This window comes from Chamaea fasciata, unplaced genomic scaffold, assembly GCF_029207755.1.
Source record: "Chamaea fasciata isolate MVZ Bird 193981 ecotype frontalis unplaced genomic scaffold, bChaFas1.0.hap1 SCAF_17, whole genome shotgun sequence".
NCBI lineage: Eukaryota > Metazoa > Chordata > Aves > Passeriformes > Sylviidae > Chamaea > Chamaea fasciata.
Window position 1 is genome coordinate 13,738,207 of NW_027094102.1, and position 14,003 is coordinate 13,752,209.

At 42.5% G+C, this 14,003-nt stretch overlaps 1 protein-coding gene across 4 annotated transcripts in view; it reads left to right on the forward strand.

Annotated features, from left to right (window-relative positions):
* The first annotated feature begins 3,712 nt into the window (after positions 1–3,712).
* ITCH (itchy E3 ubiquitin protein ligase) overlaps positions 3,713–14,003 on the forward strand; it is a 57,277-nt gene continuing 46,986 nt past the window's right edge. For 3 of the 4 annotated variants that reach the window (XM_066198609.1, XM_066198610.1, XM_066198611.1), the window contains exon 1: positions 3,713–3,784. The gene's annotated coding sequence lies outside the window, so the exon portion shown is untranslated. The remainder of the gene's footprint in view (positions 3,785–14,003) is intronic. The other variant, XM_066198612.1, reaches the window with a different exon arrangement.

Genomic DNA, 14,003 nt, shown 5'->3' on the forward strand with positions numbered 1-14,003 from the left:
TATTGTTGGAAAGAAGAGGTTTGTCATGTGTGAGGTCAATGGAGTTGGTTGAGAGTGGAAAAACTGAGGGAATGAAAGGCAGGGTTATTTCAGGAGAGGGAATCCTGTACTCTAGGGATGGGACAATAATAAGAGTGTTCAGTGCTTCTGTTACACAGTCTTGTCCCAGCCCTTTAGCTGAGAGAGCCCAGGACCCAGAGATATCAGAGAGCAATCTCCATTTGCAGAATTCTGCTCAAAAACCAAATAGAATCCCAATATTTTAATGATCTTGCAGGGTTTTTTTATTACCAGACGAAAGGTTCAAACATGGAAATCATTTACACCACTCTGCCACACAGACCCTTATCCTCAGAGGCTTCCTAGTCAGCTTTCAGTACCAACAGCACTCTCTGAGTGTGGCAGCTCTGTTACAACAGGATAGATTTCCACTTGGGATGTGAATATTATTACTTACAATAGCCCAGCCAAGAATAAATGCTACACATATTTTGCCACAAGCATGAATTTCTGTCCCACTGACCAGTCTGGATCGAACTGAGAAATAAAAGAAAAATATTATGAAAATTATTAAATATTATTTCTCAGAAATTGTCTCCCAGAAGCACAGCTTCACCATATCAAACCCAAACAACGTGCAAAGCTACTAAGCATTCCATTTTCCTGAAAAGCCTTTGCACAACATCATCCTGCACTACTCTGGGAGACTTTCCTATCTGTTGAGGTTTATACTTGTCAAAAGAAAGCTATGACAGGCAATAGCAAGAAAATTCCATCCTTGTCACCCTGATATTTTTCAGCCTTCTGATGTTTGCATCACGGATTGTAACATAATAAAGTGATTGCTTTTCATACCTCTCTGGAGGAGGGACAATTGATGGACTCCTAGTTTGACCAGTGTGGTTGGAGAGGTGTCAACCTCATTTGTCCAATCCCTGGTCATTCCAGAATCTATATAAATCAAGGTCAAAAATAAACTGCCCTTCTCTTTTTGCTCTGACAGCTGCCTGTGTGTGTCCTTCATTTCGTGTCCATCTAGCCACACATCCTCCCTGAGTATCCTGTAGTTTTAAGAAGCATAGGGAAAAAAAGGCAATAATCAAGCATTCTACTCCCTCTCCCCAAAGGTAAAATCTTGGATACATAGTTCTTCTGCCACTCAATTATATTCATCTTCACTCACCACATATTCTGTGTTAATAATTTATTTGTTCTTCCAGTTCACTGACAGGTCAGGGGAAATGATATCTGAAAGAGAGTGAATGTGAGGATTGCTCTGTGTTCCTCTTGTCCTGGCAAGCACAAACTGATCAGTAGTCTGCACCTGGAGTAAATTCTTTTTCTCATGAATTTTACAGAGCAGATGGAACCAATGGAACTTGACTGGAGGCATCAGTAGCTGGAAAACAAAGAGATCAGGACTGCTGAGGTTGAAAAACAAGCACTTTGTCTGGAATGCCAGTTGAAAAAAGGAGGGGGAAAACATTAATACAGAAGACAAGTGATGTGATGTTCTTAAAAAGAGACACTGTTATTCATACCTGCTTTAACAACCTTTACCTACCAAAACCCAGTAAGATAAAAAGAGACTGCAAATGGCCACACTGCCCTAGGGATGGGTATATGCACATCTGCTGGATTCCACAGGAGCTACAGGGATGTGTCCGTGGGGCAACATCCGGCTTCTTCCTCCAAACACTCAGCTCTGCTGAAGGTAAAATTAATCCAGGCAGCTGGGGAGAAGGGTACAGTGCAATGTTCCCACCGTTGAGAATCAAACCACAGGCAATCTGCAAAATCAAACAGTGTTATATGCCAGCTGGGAGACAACAAATCCACTGCAAAGGATGCCCAGCTGGGCAGATGTGGAACTTCAGCTGCAGTCAGCCAGAGCAACACTGTCCAGGACAGGAACTGGACAAGAGACCACTGTTTATGTAGGTGATGCATGAGACAGAAATCTCTGTTGAGCAAGGCTTATAGAACTCATTTTTATTGTTATTAATTTGAATAGACCATTAACTATAGAACTTTAAATGTATGTGTATGTGGTCAAGTATCTCTAAAGGAACAGAAAGACATAAAGATACATACAAAAGGTTTAGAGAAAATTAAAAAAAAACCCTCCAGACTTTATTTCAGCTGATCAATTTGCTTGTCCTTATACTGGGCTGTAACCTTGGCTCCAGACTTGCTTCCCAGGGATGCCCACCCCTCTGACAAAGCCGCACGCTCCTGACTTCCAAACTCAGCCTCTGGCTAAGCAGCATGCAGTGTTCTGTGCTGGAATTAAAGTGATTTCTGTGCCTGAAGTGATGTGCACATGTACCTTGGTCAGTTGGAACCACAGATGGCGGATTGGCATTGAAATGTGTGTGTTGGTCTGTTGGGGAAACAGTTGGAGTTGTTTTCTTGCTTAGGCCTTATCAACAGAAACAGTCACTTAACTGTGGCTGTGAGATCTTATGGGAGTTTATGCATGAAAGACAAGATGGATTTTCACATCCCTACCAGTTGTAAGGAAATGCTAAACTTTGCACTTGTATAGTGTAAATTTTTTCTGAAGAATTATTGAGGATATTCTCCTGCCCTCTGGGTAGTCTTTCCTCCAGTTTCAGAGCGTGGACTCTCTCCTTCCTCACTGTCAAAAGAGAGGGTATATTGTAATTTCTATGCATTCACTTATGCAACAGTGTGTTCAGGTTAGGAAAAAAGTACAATTGAAACAAGAAAGATTTTATGTAAAGGTTAAATAATATCAATGGCTTAAGCACCTGCAGCAGACATTTAAAAATCACAAAAGTGATTTTATTTACAAAGGACTTTGTGTCCCAAAGCCCACAGTGATAGCAATGATGTCCCAGCTGCTTGACTGTTACAGACTCACGTTAGCCAGGATGTCCCTTTGTGCTGTCAGAGATTTCCTGTTACTGCTGTCACTGCAGTAAAGTGGGGCCAGGGATGGCCACGGGTTCCTAAAGGTGTTCCTGTACCAGCCGAGCCCTCAGGGGTGCTTTGATTATCCAAGATTTTTACTGTAATGTGTGTATACACATACACGTACACACACACCTACACACACACACACATATGTTTACAGAATCATAGATTGATAGAATGATTTGGGCTGGAAGGGACCTTAAAGATCTTGTTCCAACCCCTGCCATGGGGGGTTGGAACAGGACACCTAGGACACCTTCCATTGTCCTAGGCTACTCTGAACCCTGTCCAACCTGGCCTTGGACATTTCCAGGGATCCAGGGGCAGCCTCAGCTTCTCTGGGCAACCTGTGCCAGGGCCTCACCACCTTCACGGGGAAGAATTTCTTTTCAATATCCCGTTTAACTCTAACCTCTGGCTGGTAGTGGGAAGCCATTGCCCCCTGTCCTGTAACTCCAGGCCCTTGTTCCAACTCCCTCTCCAGCTCCCTCGGAGCCACTTTAAGCAGTGGAATGCGCTCTAAGCTTCCCTAGAGCCTTCTCTTCCCCGGGTGAACACGCCCAGCCCGCCCGCCTGCCTCCATAGGCTATGGACCTCAGCTTAATTAACGTGGATCTCACGACCCCTCAAGGCCCGTGCCGTCCACTCCTTGCCGGGCAGCTCCGCGGCCCGTACCGAGCATGCGCAATGCCTGCCGCGGGGCACTGTGGGAGCTGTAGTCCTGGCACCGCAGCCGGGGGACTCGGCGCCTGCGCACGTAGCGCCCGACTTTGCCAAGTCGCTGCCGGAGGCCGGGCGGGCCGCGCTGCCATCTTGGACCTGAGGGACGGGGGAGCTGCGGCCGGTGAGCGGAGCGGGGCCCGGGGGCGGAGAGGGGGCACGGGGGTAGTGCTGGGGACGGGAGCCTGTGGGGGAGACACGGGGGGCGCAGGAACCCGCGGTCGGGCCCGGATCCGGAGGAGCCGCTCGCCCCGGGAGGGGCTCGCTGAGGGCGGACCCGCCGCTCTGTACCCCCGGGCCCCGCGGGGCAGTGCCGGGAGCGGGGCAGCACCGCTCCCTCCCTGGGGCGCGGGCGGCGGCCCCGGGACCCCCGCGCTGCCCGGCCCCGCCGCCCCTCCCCGGCCGCCGGGGGCACCTGCCCGCACCCCGGTGTCTCCAGTTCCAAGTCCCTTCCCCAGCCGTCCCTGGCGGTGTTGCGTCCCTGCCCGGCCGGACCTCCCCCAGCCTTTCCCGGTTCCTTGTCGCCAGGATCTGCCCCGAAACCTTCGCCCTCTCGGGGGCTGGCTCCCTTCAGGACTGTGCTTTCCGCAGCCCTTCCAGCACAGCTTCCTTCCCCAGTGTGTATTCCCCCTGTCCCGGAGCTCCTTCCAGGTGTACGAGGGTTCGGTGTCTTTGTCTCGGCCGGGTACAGCCGGACATTGAAGGAGTGTTTCTTAGCGATAAAGAGTAGCTACAGCCAGAGGTTTATCACGAGCCGTGTTACTTCTTGTAAACACGGCAGAATGGCAACGTTGATGCCACCGCTGTATTTTGGAAACACGGACAAGTTCTGGCTGTTAACTCTTCCGCTCCCACGCAGGTTGTCTTTGACCTTGTGTGCCGGTGCTGTCGAGATAAAAGCAGACAAAGGTGTTCGAGGATGGATTTCTGTAATTTGCTCTGATATTCGAGAATTCGAATTGCTTGTTTTAATTGCTGTAATTTGTGATGTTAAATTGGCAGAAGACCTTCCAATCTGTGTGTGATGCAGAGAAAGGGTCGGATGTAGTGTTTGAGGTGCCTGTGTTGTGGCAGCCTTTACCCTTGATGCTTCAGGAAATATCCCCAGCAAAACTTTCCTTTATAGCTTAGTTAGAATTGAAGAAGTCAGAAACCAGGGTATTTTAAAATATATTTTCCCAATATATTACTGCTTATTTTCGTGAGTTTCTCACTGTTTTGCTTGGTCTCTGCTATCCTGCCTGTCAACCTTTTCAAAGAGAGAAATCTGGACTGGTATTTGAAAGAAGGCATTCTGTGCTGAGAGAGTGACAGTAGATCCAACAATTGCTTGTGTTTTCCTGAGAAAAGGCACAGGCGTTTAAGAATGAAACATGAATCACAGGCCGCCTTTGGTTCTGAGGACTTTAATGCTTAAAAACGTATTGTTTGAAAAAACAGTAAATTCTTTTCTGTTTCCTTGAAGTGAAAGTCCAAAGCAGTTCTAATTTAATTACAATTAACTTGCTATTCACTACAGCTGTTTATATCTGAAGCGTGTCTAGAAGTGTGCATTCTTAGTTGTGATTTAGCTGGCATTTAATCGCTGCACTGAATGCATTCACCTCTAAGTGATCTTTGGGATAATATGTATCATTCATACCCAAAGTGAGTTTTCTTGTCTTTAAAACAAGGACTTCTACAGTAGATGTGAAAGATAATTTTGGAGTGGAAAATAACTGAGACTTGAGTTCTAACTTTGAAAGCTTCTTACAGATTAAAGTTATTTTGGGGTTTAAGAGAGATTGAGAGAAGATTATTTGTATGAATTTATTAGTTAAGCAGCATCACCTCATTTTCTTCCCTCAATTTTCTCTCCATTCCTAAAGTTCTGTTTCTTCTGTTGTGAAGCAGACCTCAGACATGAGTAATCTTATTTCTTTAAGTTTCAAAACACTTTGGGGAAAACTGCAGAATAAGTTAATAGGAAGAAAGGCAGTGAAGTAGCATAGTGTTTGTCTTGAGGAGTTTAAATTTATATTTTTTTAAGAAAGCTTGTCATAGACTGCTTGAAAAATGTTTCGTGAGAGATTTGCAAAGGATTTTTCTCCTATTTTACAACATGTGAAGGAGATAAGACCTCGTCAGCAACATTATCAGTATCAGTCAATGATAGCATCTAAATAAACATCTTTTGTGAGTTTAAGCTGTTTAAACAAAGTGATAAATGTATTCAGCCATAGTGAACTACTTTTCAAGCAGTAAAACCAAATTGTTTTCTTTTTAAAAGCAAGGAAAAGAGTCTGCAAGGTGAGAGTAGAAGAAAAACCCTTTGCACAGGGTAATGGCAAACCTTCTGGGAGTTTATTTTTAAGCTTTTCTGTTTGGGTGTCCAGTTATGTTCATGTATGTTCTAGTTTTGTCATTCTGCTGTACTTACATGTAATTGCAGGAACTTCTTTGTGCCCTCACAGCTGAGGAAAATGAAGGTGTGTGCATAACCCAGAGGAGTGCTGGCCACAGTTCCTCAGTGTAACTGTACTTTGCCCAGCTGCAGGAGCATTTTGAAGTGAGTGCTCGCCTCAGAAGAGGAAGTAGACAAGCCATGATTATAGTCTAGTTTGGGAGCATTCTAGATACTTAGTTTTACTGTCTCATAACTTGACTATTTTTAAAGACTTCAGGCAGTGCCTCTTAGCCTTGGTTGGACTGTTAGCTGAGCTAATTCTGTGTGCACATTTTGGTGAGAGAAAGATTCTTCATTCTTCTCTCTGAAGACTTAAGCAATGGAGACTTGGTCATTTTGTCTAAGTGACTTACACTCAGGTTTTGCTATAGTGCAGAGTTGCTGGAGCTGAAGGATTTATATTTTTCTTCATAAGAATTGCAAATTACACTAAATAGAAATTAAAGTATTGTAACAAACTGGGAAAGAGTGTTTTGAGGAAGCCAAGGCCCTGTTTCATATGACCAGCTCTCAAGTTATGCCTGGAATTTCTACTTTTACTATATCAAAGCACAGCAGGTTTTTTCTCCCCTCTGAGGAAACACCATACCAAATCTTGTTGTGCTGGTTATTCAAATAGTTTTTCAAAGTTGGCACTATGTTGCTGTTCTTTTTAAGTTTTATTACCGTCCTCCTGTTTAGGTACTGATAATTCCTGCCCTCCACCCACCTTCCAGAGCTGTTCCCAACTCTGCTGCTGGGAGAGGCCCGTTGTCCCAACCAGGCACAGAACTCCTGTCGTGTTTGCATTTACATCGTTGGTTCTGAAGCTGGAGCTCGGACTCAGGTGGTGTGGCTGCTCAGCAAAAAAAAAGGCCTGTTCTCTTCAGGGCAGTTGTTCAAGTTTGATTGTGTGGAACTTTATTTCTAATCAGGAAGTGAAAGGTGACTTACCTTTACCTGAAATGTGCAGATCTCAGGTTCTGGATTTGTCAGCCCATGATACAGAAGCTGCAGCTTTCAAGAGGAGTGTGTTGCATCAACCTCTATAAATCTTGGTGTTCTCAGTTTTCTATTCTTTATAGGTCTATTTTTCTTTCACTGGTAGAAAGAAACATACATACTTTACACGTATTTTTTCTTTCTAAGTATTACCTGGGTAACTAGTAATCTTTTTGAAGTTTATTACTAAGGAAAAGAAAGATCAGGTAAAAGATTAAGGTGGTCTTGAAACAGAAAAAGACATGGTAAGACAGGTCTGCAGTCTGCTTCTGATTTATTCATTAATTCATCAAATAAATAGGCATTTGCAGTGACATACCATCAGGGATATAAAATTTGTGACTAGAAATATGTTAATTTACTGAAAAGTAGAATAGGTTCTTTGATCCCGTAAGTTTCACGTGATTGGGATGGAACTTTTTCCTGGGCAAGTCATTCGTAACTTACTACCCTTTTTAGCTTTGCCTCATTCAGTGGAAAAAGGGAAGGAAAGCTCAATGCTGAGCAAGCTGAAGAGATGAACTGAGACATAGAAGGGTGGATTGTGTTTAATTTTAACATGCTTTTGGTCAGTATCCATCCTTAGTGCCTCCCCAGTGCTAGCTAAATTTCGATTGTGTATTAATAGTCACTACTCTTGCTTAACAGTTAGAGTGCTCAGATATCCAGATTTTTATTTTATTCACTGCTGGCTTCATAAACACTTGAATGGACTAAGACTTGTTGCTCTGAATACTCCTCTTCTACTTTTCTGACACCCTGAGGTTTTTGCTCTGTCATTGGTGCTCTTTCCATCTGTTTGCAGAGCAGCTAGATGGAGCAAGTTTATATAAGGATTTGTATAAGGATTCCTCATATTTAAAGTTGGGGTTTTTTTACATTGGCTTGTCAGAACCTGAATTAAGTGATCTGTGGATCACTCTGATTAAGTTTTCTTAATAAGGCTTGTCTTTACAAGTGTGTGTGCCTTGTATATGTACATGTGTATTTTCTACTGCTCTAAGTATATAATTTCAGTGACTAGATAAGAAACATGGTGACCAATATATAAAAATGTTCATAAAATGGTAATGTATTTGGCCTAATATTTAACCAAGCCTGCCAACTTCTGTGGAAGTCGTGAGCTGCATATTTTCACCAGATTTTACCTCAACAGCTTTTCCTATCTATTCAGATTAAGACTTTCTGGGCAATCCTGCATGTGAAGGGCACTTTACAAAGGAAATGAGAGCAAAGAAAATTTGTGAGCTTAGAAGATAAAAAGTGAGACTTGTGAAATTGACTTGCTTTTGGTATCAGGATCACAGTGTGGTTTGGGTTGGAAGGAGCATTAAAGACACCAGTTCAAAGATCACAAAGCTGCTTTGGTTCTTAAATGTCTGTGATTGACCCGGTGCATGTGATGTCTTCAATGATGAAGCCTTCACAGCAGTTTCTTATTCCAGCTATTTGAAGGGGAATAATGCATATAATGCTAACAGGAAAGAGGAGGGAAATGCTGAAGGAAGACACGTTGATCACCTCGCTGTACATGAAAGAAGTTTCCATAGCTACCCAAACTAAACAGCTGTGACCTGTGTTTTCAGGTGGACACTCACCACGTGTAACATTTCTAATTCCATTTAAGTGCTCATCACCTAAAGATACAGAGGAAAATTTAGGATCCAGTGACAGTAATCCTGCATGTAATTAGCATGTTCCACTTTGTGCATGTTAAAATGAGTTTACCAGTAAGATTTTAGAATTTTTTTTTTTTTTGCCTTATACCAGTGAGGCATTTTGTGAATATTGAAAAGACCAATTTCCAGAGCAACGCTGCATTTATTAAACATTTGCCTGAACCAAATTGAGTTCAGGTCAGTGAAAAAGCTGTCATGAGGCAGCAGTGTTCTCATTGTTCTTCTGTGCAGCAATTGAATCAGGGTGTTTAACTCCTGTCTTGAAATCTGGTTCGGGCAGGTGGATTTGCTCTGTGGAGACCTGTTGACATTGCTAGTGGTTTATTTGATATTCTCCATGGTTTAAAGGTTTTAAACATAGCCCTGTGAGGTGTGGCACGGCGTATCATGACTTTTTTCTCCTTTCCCTTCTTTTCCACTTGTCATGAGGCTCTCAGAATTACATGACTTAAGGCACTAGTGAGAGCTTGAGTTATTAAAGAAAAAGAAAACAAAACATTTAAGCAACGTCTTGCTTTCACATCTGCAATGTGAACAAAGTAATAATGTCCTAAGGGGGATAGTAGAGGTGAAAATATTTTCAGACTTATGGCTGTTCATTTAAGGGTGGAAACTGCCCAATGCACTCTGAGTGGAGAAAAACACCAACAAAGTGAAATTCGTAGTTAAGGGTGGCTGATGTGGGAGGTGGGAGAGAAGGGGACTTGTAGACAGTAATAATAGGGATGAGATCTATTCTAAGAGAGCCTGTGTCACAGCTGGGATTTCTTTGCTTTTTGGAATTTCACTTCCTGTTTTAAAAATAGTCAAGTCTATACTTCATATTCTATATTTCTGCCTTCATGACCTCTAATCTCACGCACAGTGATGTTCTAATGTATTGCAGACTAGATAAAGCGTCTGAACAGAATTTAGAGGAAGATTGTCAGAACTCCTCACATGGTTCAGACTCAGGGTTTGTGTCTGTAAGGATGTTTTGCTGATTAAGGTGGCACAGCATTATAACCCTATGGGCCTGTTCTTTTCTCCAGTATGTGGGTTCCTTTTTGATGTTCCACATGATGCGTGGCCAAGGGAGCCATGAAGGGGTGGATCTATGGTGTAGTGTGTTCACAACGAATTACTCTCCCTGCATAGAATATTTTTCCAGGGCATGCAAAGTGTGCCTATTTTGTTTTTAATAAATAGACTGTTTCACAGTTATCGGGGCCCTAGGCTTTTGTCGCTGGAGATTTCCTGGATTAAACAGGTCAGTGGATGTCAGTTTGTGACTAGAATTGACACAAAGATAGGGAAGGACTGTGAGACAGGAGAGTGTCACAGGGAAGAGGGGCCCACTCCTTGAGCAGTATCCAGCTGCAGGAGGAGAAGTCCCCGTCTGTACTGACTGATAGCTGCAGCAGCTGCACTGCTGACACGTGTGGGTGGTGCAGTTACCCCTGGCTCACTTGTAAGTTTTGGTTTAGGAGCCAGTCCTAAGCTTCTTCACCAATCTGTGAGCTTCCAGTTGTATCCCAGCAGTAAGGTGAGTCCCTTGAAATTGAAGGATACAGTCAGTGTTTGTTGTGAGAAGCTGATCTGGTTCTTTTTTATTTAATGTGCAATTGTCAGGTTTTCACACAGAAGATCTAGGATGTAAAGACTGATAATTTTGTTTAAGGATTATTAATTTTACTTATTACTTTAGTTGGAAGAATTAAGATTTCTGACATCTGCTTTATCTTTTGATAAAGGTCAAAGGAATTTTAGGGCAGCCCCATAAAACCCAAGTTTAATGGAAGTGTTGAGAATATTGGAATAGTGGTACAGTTCTAGGCCACTTTCTCCTATAGTTTCTATTTTACAAAGAGGCATGAGCTGGAATGTAGCAAGCAGTCAGATTTTGCGGTGTTGGGATGGCTGTGTTGTCCACCCATGGCTGTACTTTCATGTTACCATCTGGTCACTTGTAAAAAATTCCTAGGAAGCAGGTAATGGACTTCTGTTGAAATTAGAAAACATGAAGATCACTCCTCTGGAACTCAAGGTTGTGCTTGCAGCAGTTTGCAGTTTTGGAAAAGACAGTGACCCATAGCAGACTTTCTGATACCTCAGGGTTGACTTACATGATCTCAATACTTCTTCCCCTCCCTGAAATTGTAATTTCCATTACATCTTTTGGATTTACTTTAGTAATAAATAATTTAACTTGGAAAAATGCAGTCTTTATTTTCGGCTGACTCTGAATTTTGCACACATTACTTCATTTAGTTGGGAGTACTGGCATACCACTTCTAGTTTCTCTGATTCTACTGCTTAAGAATACTCAGAGAAGCAGCTTATTTTTCTTAGGGGGCAGTGTATGTGTAGTCATACCTTGGTAACGAGTTTCCTGTCAGAATTTTAGTGCATTGTCTACAGCAGTTCTTGTTCCCACAGCTGAGTCAATCAACAGGACCTGTCTTACAGCATCTACTTTGCTGAAGCAGGTACAAGCAGCAAGTGACAAAGAGCTTTCTTTTTCAAGATTTCAAGTCATCAGCACATTTCAGATGTGTGGTTGTCGCTGGTAGTAGGGAATGATTCATCATTTCTTTGATGAGCTTTGCCAGGCTGGATTGCAGAGCTGTACAGTCTGTTTCGATTTCGTTTATTGCTCAGGTACCTACAGGGACGATCTGTTCAGCAAGTTTTTGTAGGCAGTATCTCCTGAGAGCTCCACGGGCCTTTTTGTCTGTGTTCTTGGGTGCAAAGGAGTGGAGGTGTGTCTGGGGCTCTCTTCATTGCTATACCCACAGAGGGAGGTAGTTTTATGCTCATTTAAACCTTCAGCAGTGCTGTTGGACACTTAAAGCAAGGTGCACTGTGTACTGCACAGAGCATCCTGAAAAATCATGTTTAGGTTCATGTAGATGCCAGCATTGCACTCTTGAAAATTGTATCTGCTCCATTTGAGGTTTCCAGGTGAGATGATCAGGGTTGACTTTTTGCTGGTAGACAGCAGTCTTTTCAGAAGCTACTTTTAAAAAGATTTAAACTATACAATTTTACAAACATATAAACACATGTACAACAACTGTAATGGCTGCTGAAGTTGTCATTCTCAGTAATGATTGCAGATAATTGGGTAATTTAATGGTCAAGTTTTCTGGTTTTTTCTCATTCCCCTGAGTTAAAAGCTTCTTTGCAGGTTTGTTTAGGTGTGTGTACAAACCATTGATAATGAAATGTAGCTCTGAGAAAGGAATGGGGAAATAATGTGAAGGAAGCACTGAGCTGTAAATAAGAAGTAAAACTAATGGCTGGAGATTATGAAATCATCTGTCGTTGCTGCCCTCTGTTAATAACTGAATGTGTAACTGCTTCTGAAGGGACTTGTTCCAAAGCTGCAAAGTGGGTGGTGAAGCAGAAGGTGGTGGCCTCATATTTTGTTTCACTGTGCTGTTTTACAGCAGAGAAAGTGTTTCTTATTGAGGCTTTGGTTTGCTAAGGCCTGAGCAGCAGGCCTCAGCCAGAGCTGACTTACAAGATGAACCCTGGGCATTATGTGACTAACACTATCAGCATTATTTAGCCAAAAATAAGTGATGCAGATGCTTATACTAGCTTATAACCTTGTGTAGTTATCTGCAAGAAATTTATCATTTTAAGAAACTTTCCCAACTGACACGAATAGAAGTTTGTAGGGTATTTTAGGGGAAAACCCTTCCAGCCAAGCCTGGGCTCTGTCCAAGCTCTGGCCCCTGCTGGTCAGGAAGTGTGCCATCAGATCCAGGAGTTTCTGTGCTAAAAATATCATCAGGTTACTTTGACATACTAATTTGGGCCTATAAAAGCTGGAGCCATTTTTGGGGTGAATTTGGAGACTTCACCTATGGGTGGATGCACCACGTGGGATTTTCCCAGTTGTTGGGAAGGGTTCTCTAGGCCCCCCAGCGACTGCAGGCTCCGGGTGATGGTGGACCCCTTAGGCAACTGGTGATTGATCTTGCTCAATCACTGTGTGGTCCCTTATATAGCAATTATTAGGTGTATTACCTTGCTTCTTTCTGCTTGCTGCTAAATCCAAGTGTGTGGTTTTATTGAATGTATTCTTTTATTTTGTATTGCCTTAATATTCATAGTCAGATAAGACTGTTCTTTCCATTGGTGTCTGTGTCCTTTAAATCGCCCCCCATCAATTGGCAGAACACACTTCAAAAGTAATGCCTTTGGAGTACATTTAAAAATAGCTGTAATACAAAAACCATGGATTTTCTTCTGACGACAAGTCACAAAATAACATGTCAAATTAGTTAAAGTTCAAGTGGTTCTCTTAACATATCCAGTGATACCAGTCTTTTATCTCTTCCCATAAGCATCAAATTAAGTTCTGCAGTTTCTGAAATTTGCTCATGAAGATTGACTATTTCCACCTTTGCAACTGGAAAATGACTTAAAGCAGTAATGTAAGCTGTGATGCTGTGTGAGTATGTTGGTACTAATTAGACAGGGAAGATAAATGTTGGCACTGGAAAATGAGGGAAGGTCAGTGGATATATGAAAATCATCAGGCCAAAGTGGTAGAAGAGGACATTGATGGGAAAGGCTGCTATGTTATGGTATGCAGCTAGATTATACCTCCAAAATCAAGTTACTTATATAGACATGCTGGGAATTTTTGGCAGCATCATTTTTGTTTGGTTTTAGTATCATAAGCAGAACTTCAGTGCCAATCTTTGCCACTGAGGTTTGGATGAATTTATGTAGATGCTTAGGAGAAGCTTTTAGAAACTGTTAGAGGTTCAGCGTCCTTTAAGTAACTCTCCAGCCTAATTTTGTCACAGATGGGATAGTTTTCAGGTGAAAGAGAGTAATTCATTTCATTGAAAGTACCAGGACAGCGGCTCTGAAGAAGCTGGGAGAGGTACGGAGCAACGCACGAGTGACTGTCCAGACTTGCTTGGATAGATAATAACCATAGAAGTTAAGATGAAGGAAGTATATGAAAGAATCAACAAATTATGATATCTTTTTGAATAAACAGAGTATCCAGCCATGACATTTAATGACTTTCTCATCTCTGATGTTGTTTTTATAACGATGGGATACCACTGGTTCCAAGGTGATGATATGTGAATTTTTAAAGAGGTTTCTTATTTGGGCAAAAGAAGATGAAAATAAAGGAGGAAACCAGTGGGCATATGAAGTGTCCAGTAACATCTTTATGTTGGGACAATTGAACCAGTTGACTTTTGCCTGTTTTTCAGTTTCATGTT